Source organism: Amblyomma maculatum, chromosome 8 (assembly GCF_055883805.1).
Source record: "Amblyomma maculatum isolate TAMU_Amacu chromosome 8, ASM5588380v1, whole genome shotgun sequence".
Classification (NCBI taxonomy): domain Eukaryota; kingdom Metazoa; phylum Arthropoda; class Arachnida; order Ixodida; family Ixodidae; genus Amblyomma; species Amblyomma maculatum.
The window spans coordinates 89,366,279-89,392,986 of NC_139351.1; the positions used below are offsets into that span (position 1 = coordinate 89,366,279).

At 50.3% G+C, this 26,708-nt stretch overlaps 1 protein-coding gene across 2 annotated transcripts in view; it reads left to right on the forward strand.

The window, feature by feature from the left end:
- Positions 1 to 132: 132 nt before the first annotated feature.
- LOC146181763 (membralin) overlaps positions 133 to 26,708 on the forward strand; it is a 188,617-nt gene continuing 162,041 nt past the window's right edge. For both annotated transcript variants that reach the window (XM_084576775.1, XM_084576776.1), the window contains exon 1: positions 133 to 502. The gene's annotated coding sequence lies outside the window, so the exon portion shown is untranslated. The remainder of the gene's footprint in view (positions 503 to 26,708) is intronic.

The following is a 26,708-nucleotide window of genomic DNA, read 5'->3' on the forward strand; positions in this document are numbered from 1 at the left end:
TATACGAGTATTACACGTTGAATAAATTAAGGTAACATTATGATGGAAGGGTTTTTGCTTGCTGCGGTCCTAACGTTGATCTCTCTCTCTCTCTCTCTCTCTCTCTTCTTCCGGTAATTTCTCTTCTTTTTTTTTCTCCCTCTCTCTCCGGAAGCCTGCGACCGGTCGTCCATTGAAATTTACTCGGCGGAGACTCGACTTCAGGGCTTCAGCAGCTTCAGTGCGTTTTCATTGACGCAAGTGGTCGCGGCCACCGCTCGCTGTTGTGCATGACCCAGAATTTGGCCCAAGGAGAAGCGCGCTTTGCGGCGCCGACTCTAGAAGCAGCGCGGGACTCCGCGGCGGACCTCTAGAAGTTACCGATCGCCTTGTGGTGCTTGCGCAAACGTGTTGGCACGGCCCAGCCCCATCGTGTGCTAACTGCTGGTGTTGGATATTTGCTCGAAAACACGGCGGATTTTCTCGCACATCGCCGCTACCGGTGGATCTGCTTCTCGCCAAGGTGAGCGACATCGTTCCCTTGTAGCCGTTCTCGATGCAACGTTGGGAGTGTCAGCTGCGGGCGTAGTAGTGACGTTAAAGAAAGAAAAACAAACATCGGGGGTTAAAACCGCCTCGTGGCTCCCTTCGCGTCCCTGGGATGTGACCTCCGCTCCGTGTTTTGCTTCTTTTCTGTCTAGCTCTTAGCTAGACGCTCGTTAGCTCGTCGGTGTGACCCTGGAGATGCCTCGGCAGTTGTTTGCGAACGGACGATGGGCAATGAGCTCCGCGCTGGTATAACGTTGACATTTTTCGCTTCACCCGATCACATTTGCGTCGCTAACTGCTACCGCTGTAGCGCTTGTTGATAGTGTGTGTCTTGAAGGTAACGGCAGGTAACAGCTGTCATGTTAATTATCTAATAACTATGAAGTTGACGGATCGTAAAGATGCATGTCTCTCAAGTAAGTGTTCTTGGACATTGTAGTACATCAGTGTCGAGCCTCGCGCTGTGCAAACTGTTCGCCGTTCTACCACTACACCAGTCGGATACCTCCCGCGCGGAGCGCGTCAACGCCCATTCGTCTAGCGCCATTAAGTTTAGATTCGAAGCGAAACTAGCTATGTGGTTCTGCCGAGGCGACCTTTCTGACTGTTGTTTATCGCGGTCGTAATCGCAAATCAAGAGCGTTTATAAGTTCTTTGGTGGTCCTGATTGCAGGCGGCCTTTCGACCGTCTGGATTACTAAAAGCGAGGCTTATCTAAGGTCTTATCAAGCGCTGTTATTGCGCTGTTGCATAATCCAGCGTAGACGACCGTCTCGTGTCGGATTTCAGTTCACTAGAGAGATTTGTCCTGCCTATCGGGGTATCCCCTCTTTAAACAGCCAGTCAGAATAACGTTCTGTTCGGCTTCCCTTCGCGTTGCCGAAGGATGGCACGATTATTATGAATATAATAGAATACAGATCAGTTGCACAACGCCCGCTTCGTGCGATTTCAGTGCCAGTTCGCGTTCTTTTCCTGATTGGAATGGTGGTATCACGCGATGTGCTCGAATGCCTGCCAGGAGGCCTCGCAAAGCTGGCGAGGCTCCGAAGAGCGGCTCGCTTAGCTCGCTGTTGATGTCTGTCCTTGTCGCTGCGCAGATAATCTGTTCGACAACTTACTCTCTCTGTACACGTTTGACAGCGTGCGTGTCTTCGCTTCTCTTGTAATGGACGTTTATGGACGCAGTTGTGGTTGTTTTTATTGTTAGACATCCCGACTGCCGCGGGAGAGAATCAGCTGGCTTCATAACGCTTTCATAGTCGTTCATTTCCAAGGGCTGCCGGTAAGTTACGGGAGGCTCCGATTCGGCGCTGTCTTCGTTGCCGAATGTGTATGTTTACCTAGACCTTTGAGTAAGCAGTTTCGCTAATATCAAGTATTACGTTTTTTCTCCATCTCTTTTTTGTCTTTTCCGAACGGATTACCTCGTTTGCGTTCCCATTGTAAAATGTCGGTCATCGCGCACACAAGCAAAGCGGAAGTAGAGATCAAGCGCTGATTAAGGCGAGCGTTGTTAGCGCTTTGTGGAAGCACGTAACCAACGTAACGTTGCGACTGATAACTACCTCCTGTTCAGCGTTGATGCGATGAAGAAATTAAACGGTGCGCGCATTTTTCTCACGCTGGCTGCTTCGTGTGTTCAAGTGAACGACATGCATCTTACGTCCTTCAGGAGGAGGTTATTATTTGTTTTACATCGTGTTTTAATTTTCACTGACAGTTGCGCCGTCCTTTTAATGCCTCGAGAGTCGAGGAAGGGGAAATCGTGCGCACAGAGACACCGGGTATCCTGGAATCGTCACTGTGTTTGTCGGAAAGGGTACTATGGGTCGTGCAGCCTTGTTGTCGAGGTCTAGAAATGTGCTGGCGTTCCGCCGCGGCATTGTACTAACGCTGCAGGCGCCGGAAAAGATTGGGTCTGTGTCAAGGTTTTTGTTTGTTTGTTTTTTTAAACGATTGCAGCGCCTGTCTCTCCAGCGCCACTCCGTGATAGCCGGTTTTGCCTCTGCAGCGTAGGCCATCTTTGAGAGAATGGGAAACCGAAAAGATAACGGTATCAATGCAGCAGTTCAGTTCGCCGCTAAGCAGAAGGTGGCGCCTTTAGCATCTCTTGTGTACTGTTGTGTGGAGTGCCTGCCACATTGCAATGCCACCCCTTTCTGACCCTGATACTCAGGGACTCAGGTGCGTGGAGGTCTGACGAAAGTGGAGCGAGATAAGAAACGAAGTGATTGATCGGACGTGGGGTATTAGCAGCGGCTCGCGCGCTGTAATGGAGAAAAAAAAAAAAAAATGGCTGGCAGTCTCTTCTTCAGCATGTCTCCTGGGAACTACATCTGCGAAGGATACTACAGGACGAGGACTTTACGGGATGAAATGCTAATATTCTAAATGTACACTATGGCGTATAATGCGTGCGTACTAGAACATGAGCTTCTGTAAATGACCACTAAAAGCTCTCATCTAATTGTTATTCATTTCCTGCTTCCAGGCCTATTTGTTTGGCATTGTATTGTGTCTTCTTAGACTTAAATGGATAAGCCACTGTATTTTATCGAGGCAAAACTGGATCCTGACAAGGCTGGCCCTGTAAAATGCTTCGGAATAATGAAATGAGCGAGGCAGGGTGAAGTGTGTGCGCTACAGAATAACAGAGGTACGACCCCCCCCCCCCCCCCCCCCCCCCACTATCGTTTTTTTTTTCCTTCTCTGCTTCCGAACACCGTTAATTAGGAATTCCGGCGCTGCTTATTCTAGCTGCAAGGTTTTAGTGATACACAAACACAGGTCACCGGGCGTGCGTGCGTTGTGGTATACCGGTAGAATCGAAATCGGCTACTAAGTGCCACTGTTCAGTACCGGCGTGCGATTTGAGTTTTGCAAATAGACTTCTAGTCGGTTCTACAGTTGTGCAGAGAGGCTCACAAGTTCGCGCGTCGTTTGAAGACGAACATTTGAGAAAGCAGGTTTTTGTACGTTTGACACGATGACGATCGGTCAGGGGTAGAAAAGGCCAGTATAGATGATGCAATCGCGCACAATTTTGTTTGCTACTTACGGCAGATTTGGGTGTGTTGATTGAACTCCGCCTTTTTTTTTTTTTTTTTTGTCATTACCGTCTCAATACAAGCAGAGATCATTCCACACTGCGTTCGTGGTGTTTTGATACACGGGTCGATAGAACACGATTCGTAGAATTCAGCGCAAGCAGTTGATGATACAAGAAAAGGCAATGCATAACACGAGCGTAACCGTCACGCAGAATTCCTCCGTGACAAAAAGTAGTCAGCAGTTAAAGCTTTTATTGCGGTAGCAATGCTGCGCCAGGTTTCGGCCCGGCGCGTCGTCCCGGGTGGGGCCACGTTCGACCTTGAACAGCCGCGAAGAAGAAGAAGAAGAAAAAAAAAAGAACGCTCGGTCGCCCGCAGCTAATTCTTTCGCCCTACATTCGGTTCAGCAGCATTGAACCCTTCTCATTTATATGCGGGCTGGTAGCTTACGCTCTCGCGTCACACCCTTAAAGGATGAGCTTAAGTGTCCCCAATAATGTAGCACCTTACTCTGATAGGGCGTGATATGGGGAATACTGTAGCAGGCAAAAGAAGCTTCCGCCGTTGCTATCGCAATTCAACGGGTTAATGAGAGTTAAACCACAACTATATATTTTTCTCTTTTATCTAAATAAAAGCTAACCATCACCGACCATTGAGCTCGGCAGTTTTGATGCACCTGTCTTGATTGACGTAGTAAAGTATAAAAAAGAACTCATTACTGAGGGCACAGGAAGGATATATGCCACTTTGGTTTGCGACGCACGCACTCACGTACGCGTCTGCAAGCGTAATAAGGTTGAGGAGGTTTGGAACTGGGGCTGCGCGGAAGTGTTTGATCGCCATGTTGGGGTATTGACAGCCGGGAAATTGAAATAATTAACTGTAGTTTAGCTTGTGGTAATTTAGCTTCTCTTTTGCGGGAGAGCGAGCAGGTTGCATGCATTCACGCCAGTGGAAAGCACTTTGGCCAAAGCGCCTTCTGGTCGCTAACATAAAATCGTCATTGTAATAATTTTCATTGAGGGGAAATCGACACCTTCTAGTCGCGTTAAATCAGTATAACCTTGTTTACAGCAAAGTGCGGCCTTCGCTGACACCCCCTCCTCCCCTCTCCTTTTTTCTCCCTCCCCCCCCCCCCCCCCCCCCGCCCCCCTAATGACGAGGAAAGAAAGGGGGAAAAAAAGCAGCGCCCTGCTTTGAGCGCATAGATCGATACCGGGCCCCTCTGCCGGGCTGTCCCTTTTTTTCCCTGAAAAGGCACCTGCCTACGCGAGTTGGCGCGCGTGTTCATCTCCCTGCGCCAAGTTGTCAAGGCAACCGATTACTGCTTGATGTACGAGGCAGCGAAGCGTCACGTCGTGTTTTCCTGTTCTCTCTCTCTCTTAAGACTTCACTGCGTGGTTCACGAGTAATAATAGACTGTATACGCACGTGTACGGGTACGGGTCGATTCGCTTTTCAAGTCCGCTGCATGTCTTCGCGACCATTTCTCTTGTGGCGTGTTCAAGCATGCGTGTTATGATTGTTTCGGTTTGCGTTTCGAAACGATCGCGCAGCTAATTATATCGCGCGAGGGCACGCCATGCGCGCCCGGTTTTTGGACTCCCGCGGGGACAACTTCGACGGTGTAGGACTATAGGTTAGGAGCGCGCATGACAACACGACTAACGTGAATGGCCAGCGTTTGAAACACGGGATGCAGGCATCAAGACTCCCGCAGTAAGAAGGAAGTTTCTGAAATGGAGGGAAAGTGGTTGAAGCGTACGTGGCCACGTTTCAAACGCGGGATGCAGGCATAACGACTCCCGCAGTAAGAAGTGCAGTTGAGGCACATGGAGGAACAGTGGATGGGCTGCGAGGGATAAAGCTGAGGGAAAGAAATAGAGCGAAGTGGGTTAGGGAACAAGCCTGAAGTGTGTATTCGAGGTGAAATCCGGGAGAACGTGTGGATGTAGACAGGCCGTGTGATTACAAGAGGTAACCCATGACCTCCCTCTCTCTCTCTCTCTTTGGCAGGTGGTAGTTGGCAGGTGTCATGACCGAGCACTGATTTGTCGGCGGGTTTTGTGACGTCACGAGACTACATGCTATCGTAAAGCTTGGAGGATCTGCCAAGTCTGGTTGCTCATAATTGAGGTGGGAGGGTGGGATAGGAATCAACCTATACGAGGACGCTTGGATGCCGATTCAGGCGCGCTAATCCTATACGGGGTTCGTGATGACGTCACTGCGTCCGATTGATCTGGTGGTCACTTGTGAAGGACGTCATACATATGGTGCCGCGCCACCTTGACCATCATGGCGGACACACCTCGGTCACCACTTTAGCTTACATGACCACGGGGTGGCAGTGACGTAACGCTAGACTGCAATGATCGCATACTCGTAGGCCACGCAGGTACAGTCTTTGTCAAAAGTGTAGAGCCCATGGGGTCTGCTTCTGATGCACTTCGTGCGGCTTGTAATGCATTTCCAGTGTTCCGAATATCTTGATAAGATTTTTTGTCGTACCCTCTCCAGTGGGAAGGACCTCCACTAGTGCTAAATCAGCGCCACTACGTGGCTCAGAAGCAGACCCCTTGTGCTCTACAAAGGCTGTACGTTTTGACAAAGGCTGTACGTTCGTACACGGCTTGGCTAAAACGAGGCTGTGTATTTATGTCGGGTTGTCGCTTATTACCGGTAGCTGGATAATGTGCGAGTTTAGGACTGGATACTCATAAGAATGTGTGAGTTATAGGAGTATGCGAGTTATAAGAATGAGTGAGATAAAAGAAGGCACAAATTAAGGGAAGGGTACTCAAGCGAGCAGAGACTACACGTACGAGGACGAGAAACCACGAGGGAGCCATATATTAATGCTATCGCGTCGTGGCCGTGAAGGCAAAGTGTCCTCCATAACCTTTATATATGGAAGAGGCAGCCTTGACAGATTGCCCTGGATTCCAGAATTGATGAAGGGCAAGTAAAAAAGGGGTAGCGTTGCTTACCGATAACGCCGGGTTATACGCACCTGAAGACGAAGTTATAACACAAATAAAGATTTTACAACGCTACCATCTTTTTACTTGCTTCATCAATTGGAATCCAGGGAAATGTCTAGGTGCTAATATAAGGTATGGGGCATTGCATCGGCACGACGCTAGCATAATACTATGGTCCGTGGTCGTCTCAGAGATACGGAATAATTTTGGGCTCGAGAATAGCCGCAGTGTATAGTTGGTTACCAAGTTGCACGAAAGAAGTTAAAGCAGATTAGATATTTAAAGCAGAAGAGAGCAGGAGAGTGTAGCTATAGAGATAGCTTAGTCAGGAAGTTAGTTATAATTAACGTTAATACACTTCGGGAAAACAAAAATGAATGACCTTTTGTTAGACGTCAAATACCTATTCTTCCACCGAGATTTCTTTGGATGCTGTAACTAACGTTTGAGGTCATGAACCAACACTTTAAAACTAGCGATGCTTCATCTCTGGGCTGCCCATCTAGTGTCTACACATGTCCCCGCCGGGGTGACGCAGTGGTTACGGCGCTCGACTACTGTTCCCAAGGACGCGGGATCGAATCCCGGCCTCGGCGGCCGTTTTTCGATGGAGGCGAAAAGCAAGACGCCCGTGTGCTGTGCGATGTCAGTGCACGTTAAAGAACCCCTGGTGGTCGAAATTTCCTGAGCCCTCTACTACGGCGTCTTTCATAGCCTGAGTTGCTTTGGGACATTAAACCCTACAAACCAGACCACATGTCGACATAGGTGTTAAAGCGAACACTGTGCATGAATGAAAACTGGCATCATCTCTTTTTCTCTTGCCTTTGTACCCTTGCCCAGGGCGACCATCTTACGTGACCTAATTGTGCGAAATAAGCGTCACGCTTTTCCCACGTGCGTCTCACTGTGGACTCAAATTGTACTGCATAGCGGGATACGACGTTGGGAATTCTCCCTACATGTTTCACTTTATGCACTGAGTATAGAGTCATTCGGATAATTATCGAGTGACTCATTGACCATGCGGTTTGAGTTGGCGCCGCGGGTCGCATCAAGAGACATTATGCCCCGTTTTTAGACTTAGCTGTTCCCCGTCCCCAAAACTGTAGACATCCAAGGTCGACACCTAAAATGGGGGTCAGTCGAGTATGTGCCGACGTGTAGGGTTGACATCTCTGGTGGGCGTCCTGGGTCGGAGGTCTGGAGGCAGTGTCAAGGGGTCTGCTCTAACACTGTTATTCGCGGCTGTGTGGGGGAAATGAACCGGCTTCATTCTTGAAGGCAAATAAAGATATAGGAGGGCGTGTGAACGACAGAAAGCGCTTTGCAAGGGAAATAAGCAAAGAAGAAAGCAGTTAGCATGAGGAGGAGGGGGGGGGGGGGGGGCTGCGGCCGCAGCTGTGCGCCAATCAGGGACGTGCTTGCGATAAACAGAGTCGAAGGTCGATGCCGTTTTTGCTGTTTTTTTTTTTTTGGTTCTCTTTATACTTCTCCGCATCACCCGCGTATAGACGCGTCGTCTCGTTGCTGCTGCAACCTTGTGCCCAATTCTGCTGCCCTCCCACATCCTCTCTCTCCTCTTCCACATCTTTCGTCCGTCAGCGAACAACCCTGGAGCGCCGCTTGCTCATTGAATTGCTATGTGCAGTTACCTTTCGCGGATGGACCTGCGTTCTGCTGTTATTATTTTTTCTTTCTTTCCCCCTTCGTGTGCAATCGATCTGCATTAATTTTATACGGCTGCACACTGGAGATAATTCGCGGCCTTTCGTTTCTGCGCCTTTTTTTTTTTTTTATCTCGAATTGCACTACATACCCACCGTGTTTTTAATCTGTTGGCCTGCAGGTTTTTCCTAGACATGTAACCCGCGGTGGAAAGGAAAGGAGCGAAACATTCTTAGTTCGGTAGTGATGAAGTCATTGCGATCGGTATATCTGCCTTGGAATCGCCCTTGGATATGCGACATTAGCATATTGAGAACTCCGCTGGTTCGCGAGGTACCAGTTACGTTCGTATCTCTGAGAGGTAAACTCAGTCCGTACACTCTGACGAAAAGGTAATTAGATGCATTTTACACGCAAAAACGTCGGTGTTGTGGGGCATGTGGTAATCATATTTCATCATGTCAGTTTCGATATTTCCGAATAAATATTTCCGATATTTCCGGTTTAACTACTGGACTCTCTGAGTGGTCAGCCAGGTGAGTAGATTATAGGCGCTCCCTGAACTGCATGCAGCAGTTCTTTTTCCTGCTTTTTTTTTTCTTCACCATAACTGCATCTTGAGTGTCGTCATAAAGGCAGATCATCTGTGCCACAGGTGGCACGACAAAAGCTGGTCCCACGTTGTGACGATCAGTTCTGGGGTTTTTTTTTCGGTGCATGATCCCAGAGGTCAATTGCTTCAGTGGTACGATATCAGAGAAGCGAGCACTTGATGGGGGGAAAGGGGATCCGAATTAATCTAGATCTCCTCGGGTGTTTTGCTGCGCTACTCGGAGATTTGGGATATTTGTTTTTGCGTTCGACCACTATCCCGATATATCAGCCGCAGACTACATTGCTGCAAAGAAAAGCGATGCATGCCCGTATAGGTCGACACACCAACGTTGGTGAGACGAACAAAAGCCTTGCAAACTGACTTGCAAGAGCCTCACAAGATATAGTGTCAGTATCACAGCACTCTAGCCGGAGCGTACAACCGACTGGCACAAGAGCCTCACAAAAAACTGGCGCGAGAGCCTCGAAGCAGACTGGCTTGAGAGCCTCGATAACACAGGAAAGGAAAGGCGCCGTATCTGTTACACTTGTGTTGTCCACACTTGTACTGTGGACACCTGAACCGCGTCGCAAGAGAAGAGAGATTGATTGATTTATAGGAAGGGAAAGGCGCGGTAACTGTCTCACTTGTTTTCTGTGAACACCTCAACCCCGCCGTAAGGGAAGAGATGAAGATGGGAGTGAAAGCGTAAAGAGAGAAAGAGGAGCCGGTAGTGAAGGACTCCGGAGTAATTTTGACCACCTGGGGATTATTAACGTGCACTGACATCGCACTGCACATGGATGCCTCTCCATTGCGCCTCCATCGAAACGCAGCTGTCGGCGGTCGGGATCGAACCCGGGTACTCCGGCACAGTAGTTGGGCGTCTTACCACTGCACCACCGCATCGCAATGGGCTGGCGCGCGAGAGCCTGAAGCCCTGAAGAAAAACTCCGCGAGCCTATTTTCGACAAAAGATGCACACTGCCGTCACAGGTCAGTTGGCACGTACGGTGAGATATTTCGCTGGAAATTAATGGGCTGATAGAAACGGGGCGGCTGCGGTCTTTCACACGCATTTTGCGCGCCGTGTTTTACGCGCATGCAAATTACAGCTGACGCTCCTGCAGAGACCGATCGCTGCCTTTATTAAGCTGGGATGGCGTGTAGGCGATGGCCATTGCCGCCTAGGTGTTTTTTTGCCTGGTTGTTCGCGGCTTATTGCGTAGCTAGTGCGTGACCAGCATTCAAAACGCCTGCTCCCGCTTCCATCCTCTTTCTATAGAGCAGTCTATTTCGTGGCCTTTCGAGCTTTCGTCTCCCCCACCGATACATGGTGTTTCTTTTTGGTCTTTAAATCGGGTTGTAGCAAATACGAACGCTTGCAACATCGGGGAGAATGTCTGCGAACTGGAATGCTGATTTGAACGCCATTCCCCCGTCCCCTTAGCGATGTTTGTCTTACTTGTCAATTAGGAGGAATGGAGAAAAAAAAAAAAAAACAAAAGAGACGAATGACGAAATAATGAATTCACTTCTTTTTCGGGCTAACTGCTTCGCGAAGCTGCCTGTGCAGCATATTTGACCTTCTGAGTAAAGTTAACCTCGATCGCATATAGCTGTGCTAAATTGGCCATCGTAAAGTACTTTGGCCTTGTGTGGCACGCTGTTGCAGCTGGTCCACACCGCCTCCCCGCCGTGCTCTGTTACGCATTCGGGTATCGGTTGGTTTGTGGGGTTTAACGTCCCAAAGCGATGCAGGCTATGAGAGACGCCGTAGTGGAGGACTCCGGACATTTCGACCACCTGGGGTTCTTTAACGTGCACTGACATCGCACAGCACACGGGCGCCTTGCTTTTCGCCTCCTTCGAAAAGCTGCCGCCGAGGCCGGGATTCGATCTCGCGTCCTTGGGCACAGTAGTCGGGTATTGTCATTCAAACAGACTGTTTTGTGTACAACCCATCAAATGTCTTCACGCCACCGCCTGCTCTTGAGGGTAGAATGGGCGCTCCTGAAATCTCCTTCTAGCGGAGCATTCGAAGCACACGTCAAGCAGCAAGCTTCTCTGCTGCTGTAAGAAACCATCTCTCTCTCTCTCTCTGATCAATGTGAAATCTGTTCTTACTGCTCTGATCATCCTTATTAATGACTTTGCACTGAAACGTTTAGGGAAATCTTGTAACGGTTGACGTTGCAACTCATTTTTGCTTTCTTCGTCTTTACTGCCTGCTACCCCGCCGGGGGGGGCGCAGTGGTTACGGCGCTCGACTACTGTTCCCAAGGACGCGGGATCGAATCCCGGCCTCGGCGGCAGCTTTTCGATGGAGGCGAAAAGCAAGGCGCCCGTGTGCTGTGCGATGTCAGTGCACGTTAAAGAACCCCAGATGGTCAAAATTTCCGGAGTCCTCCACTACGGCGTCTCTCATAATCTGAGTTGCTTTGGGAAACCAAACCAATCTTTACTGCCTTCCGCTGAGGATCCTTTAATGGTCGCGACGTTCGGCTTCTGAGCAGGAGGTCGCGGGTTCGACCGCCTGTCGCTGCAGCCGCATGTACATCGAGGCTAATTGAATGCCATAGAAGTACGTGCGCTGTGCGATGTCGATGCACGTTAAATAACCCCCGTGGTTGAAATTTATCCTGATATGAGGACGCGACTTGAACGCTATTAGATCTGCCTATACAAAGGGGAACTTTTCACAATGTGTAGAAGCACTGAAGCCCGAAATATTTTGTGTAGAAAGGTACGGCATCAGACACGGGAGACGGGCGTTAAGAATTTGGTGTATTTATAAATAAACGGCTACATGTTTTACGGTATAGCCCTGGTATACGGCTTCGATGCGTGTCGATTTTCGTTCGCTCATTTTACAAGCGTAAACGCGTTAGTTTGAGTAGAGTGTGCTGATTTGTCACCAACTGCGTGTCAATGTTTCCACTGCATATTCGGTGATCTCACCGCTCAAGGAAGACAAAAGCATGTCTCAAAGGCGACGAAAGAGCCTCAGTAGTGCCAAGCCGGCGTTTCGATAAGGGGAAGCTTGTCTGCGTCTGTGCAGCGCGATCATCACTGACAGGTTTGAGTGCGGTTGGGTGGCTGCGGCAATTTGAGGCATGTTGCGACCCTATGGTCGCATTTTATGCAATGTTTCAATAACTTTCGATTTTCCAGCTGCTCTGCGTATGACGTCAGACCTTTTCGACCAATCCGAACTTCCTACACGCCGCTGAGTTCTCCGCTTAACGTAAGCCTTAACGCCATCGCTTCAAAGCGCACGCGAACAAAGTATAGTCACTTCTGTGCTCGCCCAGAGGGCTCCCGGACACCCGTACGCCGAGCATTGGCAAAAAGACCTCTGGCAGCGAGGCCGCCACTGCCTGTATTACATGCGCCCTGCGAAGTCGAGGACGCTGAGCACCTCGGGCTACTCTCATGGCTGCTCGGCACTTGAATAACCATTGCGAGGGGCGTTTCTTGCGTACCGTTGTTTGGCGACTGTGCGGCTTCCGGTTCGGACGCGCGGACGTTGTTTTATCTACCCTTTTGTGACTGCTTCTGCTAGTAAACGATTCGTAGCTTGCACCTCTTATATGCATTGATCAATGGATGCTCCAATAGCTCGCGTCCTTTGGGACTAATTATTTAGCCAATAGATTCGCAAAGTCGTATACAACCTGCATTCGACCGCACGCACAACGACACTGAGCAATGGCTAAAGGAAAAAAAAAAAAATATTCGTAAAAAAAAGAACGAATATTCGTAAAATATTCGAAAAAAAAAAATACCACTCCGGATCGGTTCGAACTCTGGGCGTTCTTTTATATTGGCGAGTTTTGCTGTCTTCGTCATCAAATACCGTGGGGGCGTGCGACGTGTCCCGCAGAATATATGCAGCTGCAGGAGTCGTTCTGGTATCGTCTACGTCATCACTATCAGCGAAGGCTCGCCCCCTGCAGGACAAGGGCCTCTGTCATTTACTACTTATTAACACACGCCCTGCTCCACTTGCTTATTATTCTGCAACCGTGAACTTAATTACGTTGCCGTTCGAGTTAATTCCTTGGGGACTAAACTGCTCGATTGGTCCCCTACACTTGCAAGGACGTTACTGCAGGCTTGTTGGTGCATTTCTTATAGTATGTTTTAAGCGCGGAGCAACGGGACTGCTCTGTATTTTGGGTCCCGCTGCACCGGGCTTAAAACATACTTTAAGTCCCCTACACAGCAGCCATTGCTCCTTTATAGGCACTGACTGCGAAGCGGTGTATAGTAGTGATGACTAAGTGCTGCAGTTAGTCCCGTTTCTCGGAGTAAGAATGTTCTGTTAGTCCCGTTTCTCGGAGTAAGAGTGTTCCCGTAAAAATCGGTGAACTGCTCTCTGGATCTTGCTGCAATCTCACTGTCGATGCTCTCTGCTCATGATTATTGCTCGGCCATCTGTGTGCTCTTTTTTTTTTTTTTTTCGTCGCTCCTTCGCCGCAGCTTGCACGTGAATGCATGCATGCGCGTCTCCTCTGGCGTGTGCATATCCGTCCGCAATCCCGTCCCCCGAAAACATGCGCGAATGCGCACACTATGTGCGCTGCATCTTGCACAATATTATTGTTTTAACACACACGTGTGTGTTGACGCTAGGGGCTGCTTGTTCGTTTTTTGTTGCTATTATCGTTGCTGTGTCGAGCGCGATGCGTTGGCATTGTGCTCTCTTCGTGTGTAGGCGAGGCTACGAACAAACGGACAAACAACGAGGTTTTTGTTTCCGCTGATCATTCTCGGGCTGAGAGGGTTCCTTGTCGTGCGTGCTGGTCGGTTGTTGTTCGTGCTTCTTACATTTCTTTCCCCACAGAGTGTATATTTGCATGCAATTTGCACGCGGAGGAAGAGGCTCGCGTGACTCGAGGCAGCATATAGAACCCCGCGCTGCATTGTGATCCTCCCCCTCGTGGTCTGGCAACCGGGTTTGTGTCCGAATCGGGTTTCTTTAAACGTAGTGAGAGAACTCCGACGAGCAAGGAGTCCCAGCCGATACCTGTGAGTGTGTGTGTGGGGGGGGGGGGGGGGGGGGGGGGGGGGGCATTGTTAGCACGCGTTCAGTAACTTAGCCAGAAAGCAGTGCTGAAAAGAAAGGACGGGACGCGCACTTGGCGTTTTAGTCCATATGTAAACACCAAGAGGCCGTTTAGTTTAGGGGGCTGCAGCGCCTAGTCTGTACCGTACCGTCCATGATTTCGTGGCCTGACTGCTTTTTGCGCGATACGTCTCACTAACTGGTTTTTAGTCTACGCCAGTACATCGCGGCTGCTTTTCCATAGAGGCGAAAAGCAAGGTGCCCGTGTGCTGTGCGATGTCAGTGCACGTTAAAGAACCCCAGGTGGTCGAAATTTCCGGAGTCCTCCACTACGGCGTCTCTCATAGCCTGGGTCGCTTTGAGACGTTAAACCCCACTAGCCAACCAACCAACCGACTGCTTTTTGCGCGATACGTCTCACTAACTGGTCTTTAGTCTACGCCACTACATCCCACGTGAGTGGTTGGTCGTTTTAATGGAGTAACATAAGGTAAGTCCCGTCACATCAAAACCGCGCACCGCCGTTGATGGCGAATTGCTCTGATTGGTCGAGTTAAGTGACGACATCTTGCAGGTAAGGTGACACAGAGCAGCATCCACTGGAAACCAAATTCAAAAGTGACCCCTAATTCCCTGATTAGTCGGTGCAGTGATGGCGTCTATGGATTGTGTCAGACCAATGCACCAATCACAGGCATCGGATTGAAAAATGACCCTTGGCCCACCTGAAATATTTCGGGCCCTACCGCAACCACCGATGAGTGCATGTCTACTGTGCTGACGAATGCAATAAACTGACCCAAACACGCAAGGAAAATACAGATATAAGAACTCTAATGCTCTCGGATTCCCGCTAATGGAGTCTTAAAGTGGCATCGTAGGTTTAATAATAATAATAATAATAATAATAATAATAATAATAATAATAATAATAATAATAATAATAATAATAATAATAATAATAATAGGAGGTCCCGTTACAGCCTTGAGCTCTGGGACCTCCTTCTGTATTATTTATGTAATACCTGTTTTCATGAATAAACAAACATTCTTCTTCTTCGAAAAAAACAAACAATAATAATCAATCAATCTTTATTTGATGTGCGCAGGAACAACCATGTAGTCTTCGTGCTGCAGCACAAAAAAAAAAGAAAAAAAAGAATGCACACACAAGTTTTACACACACACAGATAGAACACAAAATAAGAAACAAATAACACATGAAATGAAACTGAGACGAAAAGTATCACGGAAAGAAAGAAATCGATGAGTAGCATGTCTTATATACAAAGTCAGAGAATTGTAGAGCACATCACACACACAAAAAAACAAGTAACCGAAATTGATTATAGTAATAGAAATATACAAAATAAACAACCATTCCAGGCGCAACAAGTGCGTGGTACCTAAAACAAAGGCTAGAAATACAGGGAAATACGACAAAATAGAATTGAACGCGTGACATTAACTGGAAAATAAAGTTTAAAGTAAAATATAATAATAATAATAATAATAATAATAATAATAATAATAATAATAATAATAATAATAATAATAATAATAATAATAATAATAATAATAATAATAATAAATTGGTTCACAGGAAAGAAAAGGCACAGTATCTGTCACACGTGTGTGAACACCTGAACTGCGCTGTAAGGTAAGGGAGGAAGGAGGAAAGTGGGAGTGGAAGCGGAAAGAGAGGAAGGGGTGCAGTAGTGGAGTTTTATTTATTATATTTTTCGAATGTGTATTCATCCAAATGACATATGCTATAGGCCCGCGAGCTAAACGATGTACTGAGCACCGTGGAGGAATAGGTACTGAGTTTTAAATAAGGGACTACCGTGCTGCTTGTTGCCTTGGAGCGGCTGTTCATTCACTGCATCCGCATGCTTACCGTTCGCGCTTGAATTAAACTTCAAGTGCTCTCGCTTCCACGCCGCGTAGTGCCTTAACCGGGAGTTTCTTACATCATTTTATGGCTCGTCGTGTAAGGCCCCTAAGTACTATTCAAGTCCATCTGCGGCTGGCGCGGACCTGCGCTTCCGTGCCGCTTTGTATGCGCCGTATGTCTTCCTATCTCTCTGTCGTCGTTGTCGTCCTCAGAGCACGCTTTGTGTGGGTTATATCGCCTCTTACAACCGAGATGACTTCCGCCTAGTGGCTGCTTATGTAGCATGCAGGGTATATAGTGCACTACGCAGGTAACATTGTATGCAGGCGCGCAAGATTCGTGTCGGTGAGCAGCTTCAAGGAGTCCCCTCGGTCGCTTTTTTACATAGACACGGCAGGAAGCCGCCCTGTGACCCGCCATTACATCATACTGTCCTTTTAATTAGCTGTCGCTCTTTTTCACATGAGCTCTGAGCGACTTTTTCTTTCTTTCTTTCTTTCTTTCTTTCTTTCTTTCTTTCTTTCTTTCTTTCTTTCTTTCTTTCTTTCTTTATTGCGCGCCAACCGGAACGATGGCGGTGGTGACGTAGCTGCAGCCTGCGTCTTCTCCACCTCGTCGCCGCCGTTACCCACGTCCTGTGACGCACGGCAACCCTCGGTCGTTTACCCGCGCCGGGGGCTGATCTGGGCGCTGCTCCAGCATCGGAGTGTGCGGCTGCAATTTCGCTCCTGTCTCTCTCTCTCCTGACGAGCACTTCGCAGTGCAGCTTCTCGCGTGGCGGGCGCGCACTTTGCGAAGCGCTTCCTTCCTTTCGCGGCGCTCTGCTTTTCGTCTCTTTCTCAAAGCCCGTCTTCTTTCTACCTCTCATTGCACGCCGGCGATCTCCTTTTTTGCGCGCGATGTCTCCTCCCCTTTTGTCCATTGTCCCCGCGCTGTATAGTGTAGCGCCGCCGGCCGATGCTGGTGGTGATGTTTGCTTGGTGTACGAGCACGTGGCGAATCAGGAAGTGTGGACCAGCTCGCGCGTGTACGTTTACTGTTTCGCTGGGCCCCCCTTTGTTGGTTCTAGTTGGTTTCGTGAGCGACGCCGTCTCATTAGTGCGTACTCGCTCTGTGCGTGCGGCGCGTACAGTGCAGTGTTACAATGAGGTCTTTTCTTTCGTGTATGTATCCTTTCTCCTGGGCTTTTTTTTCTTGTAATTTGCTTCACGTGTGAGCTGGGCGGTAGAGAATCCTTAGTTTTTTTGTTTTTTTTTTTGTCCTTGTGATAGAGAAAAATAAAGACACAAGCAAGCTCGTGGTTGCGTTAGCGCTTAAAATGAGGTGACTACTACTCCGCGGAGCGACGTAGGAGCATTAGCGCTTGCGCAGTCTTTAATTGTTTTTGCGTCTGACCCACTTCCGTGCGTGAAGAGGAACAAATTACATAGCTATAGTGTTTAGAGTGCTCGAGCCTGTCGTCGAGAGTTCGATTCCGATCGCGGCGACCGAATTGCGATGGAAGCGAAGCTTAGGGCGCCTACAATTAGCTGCAGGAGCTCGTCACTACTGCGTCCCTCATAGTCCACCTCGCTTTTGGGCGTGTATGATGCATTCATAAGATCGAGCTCTCCGCGCTTCGACGGGCTGACGTCGTTGCTAGAAATTAACGCGCTAGGCACTCTGACCTGCAGCCATAAAACAACTTGTGACACCCCTCGCCCCATACCCTTGCTTATGCGCGTGCGCAGGAGCCGCTCGGCAAACCTGCACACGTCTCCGCTAGGCGAAAAGTCTTGATTGTGTGTCGTATATACCTATTGTGAAAAAACTACTTCGCCTTCCGTTTCCTCGAAGTCAGTTTCGTGCATGACTCAGCGCGTATGCGATGTATAGATATAGCAGTGACGATCCGTCGTGCAATCAGAGATCGCGTGTGTACACAGTTGACGAACGCGCATCCGACGAGACATGGGGAAAATGAATGCGCTGCTCGCACTCGCTGCGTGTTATAACACGCGGTGACGTGAAAAGGCAGCTTCGCTGCGTGTAACGGCACTGCCGGATGGAAAGCAAGAACCGGGAGGAGAAAGTGGTGAGGCCGCGTATTATTCCGTACCCACGGGGCACGCGGTGATGAGGCGGATGTCCGCTGTATGACCGCTGGATGTCCTGCGGGAAGAAAACGGCCGTGCGAACCTGCTGACCGGGCTAGTATAGCTCGGACCGAGAGAGACAGAGGTAGAAAAGAAAGGAGACAGAACCGAAGACATAATCATAGAGGGTGACAGTTAGTGTACAGAGTTTCCGTTACGCGCAAGCGCCGAAATAGCGCCTTCTTTGTACCGCTGGGCTCCCCTTCAGTTTGACGTTTACGACGCACGTGCGATGATTTCTCGTCGCCACCGCCGTTACCTCGCCTTCGCTTAGGCTCACATTTGGATCGTTTCGTTTACAGCCCGTTGTATACTCGTAGGGCGAACGTGTTACACGCGAAGATTGACTCGCCTCATTATCCGTTGGGCTGTGCGGTGACATATCTTTTCGAGAAAGCTTTTATTTTCTCTCTGTCGTGGCAACTATGAAAGTCGTGTGTTTGAAAGACTCATTCGCGCTGTCTTATACGATCGCCCACTGCGTGTGCGACGTCACTGCCCGCCTGAAGGACACATTTGCACGTCTTCAATTATAAGCTTATAGCACGTTGCAAATCTTCGTGACGCAACTCTATAGGACCCTCCAGACGAGCGACCCCGCTGTCTCAGCGCGCGCACGCAATATTTCTCTCCGTCAGTGACGACCCCCTTTTCTCTTATCACTCCGCGGGCGAAGGCTGTGTTCCCGTCGTCAAGGGTCGAACCCTCGACTTCCGGACGTAGCGGGGGCTCCTGGGGCCACGCGGTGTTCTCATCCCGTTGTGTAAAGGGTCGACAGAGAGAGAAAGAGAGAGTTGCGTGGTCTAGTCGTATCATGGCCCGTCATTGTTTGTTCCCGTCCGGTCGGTCTCGGGGTTGCGCGGGCCGCTGACCTCGCACACCACGCGCACGATCCACTAGGCGTCCGCTCTCGAGCGGCCGACTTTCTCCCTTTCTACACTCTTCGGAGAGCTGAAGGGAGGGGAACATATACACGATAACCCCTTCGCGAGCTGCTGCACGTACCGTATGAGCCCGCACATAATGGGCCCCCCTTGGATTTCACTTGGATCCGTCTATAAAGCTTTATAAACGGCTATATTTTACTTTCGTTGTGGCTGCCACTTGTTTCGTGATGGCTGTCTTCGATCATGCACCTCTATTTGCCATCGTACAGCCATGCCAGAACCTCGTTTAGGCATCCTTCACCAGAGAAGTTTGGCGATTTCACCCGGGTGGGGCATAATATCGGGAGGTATAGGCAGAGAAGCGAGAAGAAAGGTCAAGAATGGAACCTCCTTGTTCCGCCTTTCCGCTGTGCTGCCTGTACTGTGGACATCTTTCTCCCTTTTGAAGTTCATTTAGCCGCAAAAAGCCGTACCTCTATACCCTCCTCAAGTCTCCTCAAGGAATGGTTGATGGTGTGAACTGAACCCTTACGACACGCATGCACGATCCGTTACGAACGCTGCTTTATACGGACAGCCGCTTGCGACTGTTTTTATTGTGTAGTAACGCTGGCGCCTAGCCCCGGTTGAACAGTGCACCCAGAGCTGAACTTGGCAACTCGCATAAATATTTCTCCCCGCAACGTTGCAGCATAATTCGTTTTCGGCGCGGCCGTCCTGTGCGGCTGGTACGCCGATACATACGGCACACACACACACGGACGCATATACTGCGTGACTGACTTCTGCAGTGCCTGCGCGGCGGAAGGTAGCTGCGTGGTCAGGTGATGAGGAGCCCGGCGCGGGCGCGCTTGCATCAAGCAGCGGGGGCCGATCCCCCATCCGGCAGTAGCAACAGCAGCAGAGCTAGGTGATGTCTTGACGGGTTGTCCGTGGGAGCTCCGGACGAGGATGGGAAAAAGGAAGTCGGCGATGCCGCCGATGGTCCTGCCTTCCTTGTTGCTGCTTCTCCTTTATCTCTTTCCCATCCTTTTTTTTTTTTCTTTTCGCCCAGATTTTGCGCCGCTTCCCGGCAGCGCGCCTGGTTGCGTAACAGCCTAGGCTCTCACCTGGGCGGGCCGGCTTGCGGTGTAGTGCGTACCACGGCGATCGGCGGTGTTGTGGGGGTTGCATCGGTGTATGTAGGGCGGGTCTTCGTCCCACTACCGCGTTTACTATTTTTCTAGTCTTTGTTCTCTCCCCTCCCCCCCCCCCCCCCCTCCCTCTCTGAGAACGCTCGTCGCTAGCACTGCCTCCCAGTTTTCTCTCATTTCCTGGCCCCTACCTGACATGTTTTTCTTTTTACCTTTCTTTATCGCAAGTTTGCTTGACCAACTGATATCAGTGGGACGTAGTCGAGGAGCACTGGTGGCCATTGTTCTTCGAGTGCGCAGTACGCAGCTGCTCCAAGTTGCGGTTCTTACCCGCCAAGTTGCTTTTCCGCTCTACCTGCCCGCTGAGGTGGCGCAGTGGTTAGGGCGCTCGACTACTGTTTCCAAGGATGCGGGGTCGAATCCCGGCCTCGGCGGCCGGTTTTCGATGGAGGCGAAAAGCTAGGCGCCCGTGTGCTGTGCGATGGCAGTGCACGTTATAGAACCCCTGGTGGTCGAAATTTCCGGAGTCCTCCACTACTGCGTCTCTCATAACCTGAGTAGCTTTGTGACGTTAAACCCGAAAACAAAACCAAACCTTAGCATGCCAGGCTCAGCACCAGGCAGACATTCCATGCTATCATTAAAATCTCTCTCTGTTCCGTGCCAGGAGAAAATTTTATTTCACCGCGCAGCTTTTATGAAAGCTGCACATAATTCTCCCTTGTACTACAGCGCTCTGGTAGACGCCAATGAATGAATCGTCAAGCAATCGGCTGCAGTGGACGATGGACGGAGTGTGTGCGCGCTTTCGTCGCCACCCCTCTCCCCTCCCTTCCCCAACCTCCCCCCGATTAATAGCAATGGTCAGATCCTTTCACGCCAACTGTTGTCCGCTGTCACCAGGTGCTTGACTGTCAAGCACCGGCGACACATTTTTCGACGTCGTGAAATGTCGCGAGCACCGTCGCCTGTCGTCGGCGCGAACGTCATGGTGACGTCAGCAGTGAAGTGGCAACGGTGGCACCCTTGTCTGTGACCACCAGTTATCGTTATCATCAGCGGCTGCAGCACCATAATCGAGGGAACAACCTCGTCCCTGTCCGAATGTCATTTGATGTGTGCTGCTGGTTGTGCATATTTGTAATGAATGTAGCATCGCGCGAACTTTTTCATCTCGCAGCTTCTGCCTTGTGTGCGGCGACGGACACGTTATTAAGGCGGATCTTTATTACCGGCAGGTGTCGCTTTATTCGCGATGACGCGCGAGCTTGTTTGTGCGCGCCGGCCGCGTCGCGTACGTTGTTGCATTGTTAAGCTGTATCTTTTATGACGGCGGTAGGGAGCAGAGTGTGTCCCATTTTCACTCGCTGTCATTACGCGTAGTGTGCAGTGGTCGTCAGGTCTCGGGACCCGGCCGAGACACGCCCAATGAATTCGAGGCCGTTTACGTACGTACACCGCTAGACGTTAAGCTTGAACGAAATGACCGAGTCGCCAAGGTGGCGCGTTTCTGGCGACAAGTGGAAAACACTGTAATTCGGCTGCATTCCCATTGGGCAATAAAAAAAAAAAAAAACGCCGTGAACATGATGCAAGCATGCTGTGTGTATTCTAGTCATATACAATTCAAGAGTGCAACGGCGAAGTTCCTCAAGGGAAGCCCTCAAACCAGTGGCATCGACAGAGAGGAACCTTTCAACAGCTGATGCACAAAATTCTTGACGCACTTAAGATCGCTCAAGAGCGATAAGGCGAAAACCGTAAAAATCTGGTTTTACTGTAGTGTTTATTTGACCGCATTCTGCTGATCACATAGTGCAAGACAGCGGCTTCTTCCATTTCAAATTCGAGGTGAGTAGTTCCACTCGTCGGCGATGGCGCGCGCTCGTTGCGGCGCTTAGTCTTCATAGCTGGCGGCAGATGGCGTGCTCCACGCTCCCTCCGTGAAGGCGTCGTTGTCGTGCCACTATGTTGCCATGGAGACGGTAGGAAGGCTAGACAAGAACTAAGATACGTATATGCTTCTGACGTACCCGGCGCAGAGGTGGACCATTTGCTCCATTTTGCTCCAAACTGCTTTTCCTGCTCCATCCTGCTCTAAAACGGAAGGTTGCTACAAAGCCAAATGTCCTGCCTCGATGTTTTGTCATCAAATTAAGTGAAACACGATTTTGCCGCTTGGTGGAAATGCTTGAGCCTGCTTCCATCCCTGCCGGCGTGGCGTAGTCTGTTAACGCGCTCGGCTGATGATCGGAGGGGTAGGAGTACTGGACTCGAACCCACGACCTTTACGGTATTGGAACCCACAACCTTTACGGGAGTCGAACCCACTGCCTTTCACGGGACTCGAATCCCGCGGACAATCTCGCCTACGCGAAATTTTCACCATGAGCGAAGTAAGGCTTTCGCCTTAAAATAATTTTTAAGGCGATAATCTTAATAGCTCATGCTCGCGGCCACGATCATGCCCGTCTGTCCGTACGCTTTCGTTACGTGGGAGGCTGTAGATGGCAGCTAACATGGCCGAGCACCAACTGGACGAAGGGCTTCCTTTGAGTCTTATTTGCCGCTGCTCCCTTCACTTTGATTATAGGTACCGCGAAGAAACATGCATGGCTCGTGAGGTTATATACTTACAATGTCGCGCTGGTTTTCCTCAAAATTTTCACTCATTCTACGTTTAGAGAAAGGGGAACTTCTTTTATTAGGTGACTTCTTCTGGATCGTTGGCATGGTGAGAGATTGATTTAATTGGTAATTTCGCTGGTCGTTTCCATTTATTTTTGCTCTTTTCTCGTGGTTTATTTATTACCAAGTGTGATCTGTATTGTCACAACCGTGTAGTCGTCAATAGAGCATCAGTTATTGCTGCGTCCACTCTCTTTGCGTGCCAATGGGAACGACCCCATATCCTAGATTCGCCATTCCACCTCGTCATTAAGTGGACAGGGCTATTGCTTGCGTAACTTTCGCTCATTTCAGCAGGATAAAGAAACGCCCCCAATTCTCGGCCAGTACGCGCGCGCCCGCCGCAACAGGGGTCAGTGCTTGGCTTACGGAGGAGAGCCATCATGCATCGGCAGGCAGTAGTTGTTCGTGCCAGTTAGGCTGGCCGCGTCCGTTCGCTTTACGAATGTCGTTGCGTCAGATTTATTCCGCGTCCCCGTACATCCCCCTCCCGCGTATGACCTACCAACTCTTTCTCCCGAGCTTCTCTTTACATCGCCTTTTCATTCGCGGCTTCGAAGCATTTTGGTTTGTTTTCGGTTATTTCCTTGCGGCTGTTTCAAAGACGTCTTGTGCCGACGGCGGGCGCGCGCGATGTGGGAGTTAGAGAAAGTTCCGAAGTGGATCGAGCGAGAGCGCGCGCGATGGCTGTAGGAAGGAAGAGGGTGGTGGGTCGGCGAGAGGGGAGCGTTTCGGCGATGACCTGACTTTCGTCCCAGTTTCCTACATGATTGTATTTGTTGCTTGCGTTTTTCACGCTGCCGCCGCTGTTGCTGCTGCTACCGGCCGCTCTTTCGCGTCGCCCTCGCCGCGTCGTTGTTTTCTATTTTATCGTTGTTCGCGCATTACGTGGCTGCCGCCGTAACTTCTGTTTCGTTTTTTTTGCCTTCTTCCTTTTTTTCAAGAAGAAAAGTGCTGGGCGTGTTGTCTCGCTGGTCTGCTTGTCCGTCTCCTTGCCTACCTACTTTTCTGTTTACGCGTATAAAACAGATTTGACGTTGATCGAACCTCCTCTCGCTTTCTCGGGAAGGTACTAGTCATGCCCTAGCTGCATTTTCATCCATCTTGTTTGGCCCAATCGGCGATGATTCCGTTTTTTTTTTTTCGCGCTTTTTGTCGGGCGTATTTTGTTGATCGCTACACGGGACGCTGTTGTGGCAAGTCCGACTGCTTCGGCTATTCCTATTTTACTCGGTTTTAGGTCCTTGCATAATTTCTTTTTTTTTTTTCGCCTTGGCTTTATCGTCGCCCGCCCTCGTCCCCTGTTGCTGTACCAACTTCACGTCTCGTCATTGACTTCCTCTTTGCCGTCAGTCCCGTCGGTTGTCGTAGCGCTACGCAATATGTATAAAGCGAATTCAGGGGTATTATAAATTCCCCTCTCCGCCGGAGGAAGAGGCGTAAGGTCCAGGTGGCTGCTGTCAGGTCACTCAGCGCTAGGCGCCTGTCATCGTCGTGATTTGCGTATTGACGCGTTCTCGGGTTTATAATCCTCCATTTTCTTGACGCATTGGCCCTTGTTCTCAGTGGTTACTGGAATTCGAACGCCATGTTTTGTTACGCATAGTTTCGTTTTTGTGCGTTAGCATTAACATTGTCATGAGGGCGAAAACTGTCCGCCGATTGTCTGAAGCCTCTGCGACGGTTGCTTGGTTGTGAAACGGAGAAATGTAAATCGCGCCTTTCCTCCACTGGAGGTAATGTGTGCGAGATTAAAGACTTGGATGTAACGAAATGCGAAATACAACGAAATTCAAATGTGCTCCTCATTACTAGCCCCGCCGCGGTGGTGCTGTGGTTAATTATGATGCCGGACTACTGTGCCGGAGTACCCGGGTTCGATCCCTAGCGCCGGCGGCTGCGTTTCGATGGAGGTGAAACGAAGAGGCGTCCTTGGGCTGTGCGATGTCAGTGCTGTTGTTGTTGTTGTGGCTGTAGGAAGAAGGAAAAGAAAACGCACGCGCCTGCTACTGGCTCTGTAGCTGAGCCACCTCCGCTGCCTCGTGCAGACAGAAGAGAGAAAGTAGAGAAAAAAGAAAAAGAAGGGAAAGACGCGCGCCGCAACAGCCGTCGTCCACCACCTAAGCGGTGGCGGGTGCAATGACGGCTTACAACAGATAAAAATCGGTGGCTGGCTAGCCCCCGCCGCAAGCAGCGTTGACCTACCGTCCCAGCCCCGTAGGGCCGGGAAAAACCACCCTTCTCCCCCTCAGTAGTTAGAGCGCTCGACTACCGATACCGACTGCGTTCCGATGGAGGCGAAACGCAAGACGTCCGCCTGTGTACCGTGCGATGTCAGTGCACTTTAACCACCTCAGGGGTCGAATTTATGTGGAGGCCTCCACTACGGCGTCCGTCATAGTCTTGAGCCGCTTTGAGGCGTTAAACCAAACCAAACCAAACGAGTTGTTTGTCTCCTTGTTGAGAGAAAATATTCTGCTTGAGAGTGAGTACGTATGTAGTAGTTGGTTAGTCGACGAGGCTGGAGTTCGATAGGGGGCATTGTTGTCACTGGGAGGGAAAATCTCCATTCGCTGTCTCCACGCTCTGAGCAAAGTCCGTACAACATAAAGAGACCTTCCACTCGCACTTCTCACACACTGCCAGTGATCATTGGTAGCTCTCATGAGGAAGCAGTAATTAACGTCCACTGTATTTTACTACCGATTCTCTTCTCACGTGGCAGTGACAGCCTGGTTAGGATTACACCACCGACTACTCCCGCTACCGATGATGCTAGTGGCACCGCAGCGTTTGTTCCGTGCAGTTCGTACCCACGTATAGACCATCACAGCAGCTGTTCGTCCGTGCGTAGCCCCGTTGTTGGCGCCTCGTGCTCGGGCGCGCGGCTCGGCGCAGCTGTAGTGGGGTCGTCCCACAATCGCCGCGGAGATCCTTATCGGCGGCCCGTACACGCGCACGCACGCTCGCACAGCAGCCCCAGCCGCGCGCGCATACGTGCGGCGTTATCTGATCGATGTCATCGGCGAGATTTGCTTTTTCCGTTCGGAAGCAAGCTGCTTCGGCCGAGCGGCACCGGCACCACTCCTGCAGGGTCATTTCCGTGTTGTCTCTCACGGCAGCGTGGGAAATTCGCTCTCGCCCCATTGCGCGAGCGCGCGGCGTTTGGCCCAGTTTCTCTTCTCCCTTTTCTTTTTCTCCCCGTTTTTTTTTTCTTTTTTTTTTTCGCTCGCTTGTTGACGAGGCTGCCCTTCACCATCACCACGCCACCACGGTTGCGTGCTCAATCAGGAGCAAGTGTATGCGGAGGGGGCCAAAGCGCCCTCCCTCATCTACCTCCTTTGGCGGCGCGGTCAGGTGGCCCCAGTGCGAACCCCGCCCGGGTTGTTGTTTGTCTGGCCAGGGCGGGTCAAATGAGAGGCTTTCTCTCCGTGCGCTGACCTCGCCGCGGCAGGAGAGGTCACTCTGTGACCGAGTTCGTCAGCCGTGACCAGTGATTGTGATCGAGAGCTCGGAGATGGTAATAACCGTTTCCTTTCGATGGCCATGGGACTCTTCGCTACGTGTGTCTTCGTCGTTAGACATCGGTCCATTCGTCGCGGCGATCATCGCGCCGTGACAGCGATCGTTTATCGACATCAGCCGTGACCAATGGATGCGCCGTAGAGGCGGGAGCTATGTGACGGTTCCGGTTCCGTTTTGTTTCTCTTTGCCCGTGGTACCCGTGGTAGTCGGATCGAGAAATGCGACCCACTGTAGTTGTCCGGAATTGCCGGCGAGCGCGGCGTTGAGTTATATTATAATCGCAGAAGAAGAATCGTTTCGTCACGCAGTTCGTCACAAGAAGAGAGGAGGAATTCTATTTTATGATGCGCGGGAATCTGGAGGAGAAAAATTTACGGTGATGGCATCGGGAAACTAAGGTGCTCATCGCCGCCGCTGGTTTGGGTTCGCTGAATATTGTTCCGTCGGATGGACAGTTTCGGAATATTTAGGTCAAGTTCTGCTCCACGCCCTGCTTCAGTGTTAGCCTCATGTTCGGCCTCATGTTCGGCCTCATGTTCGG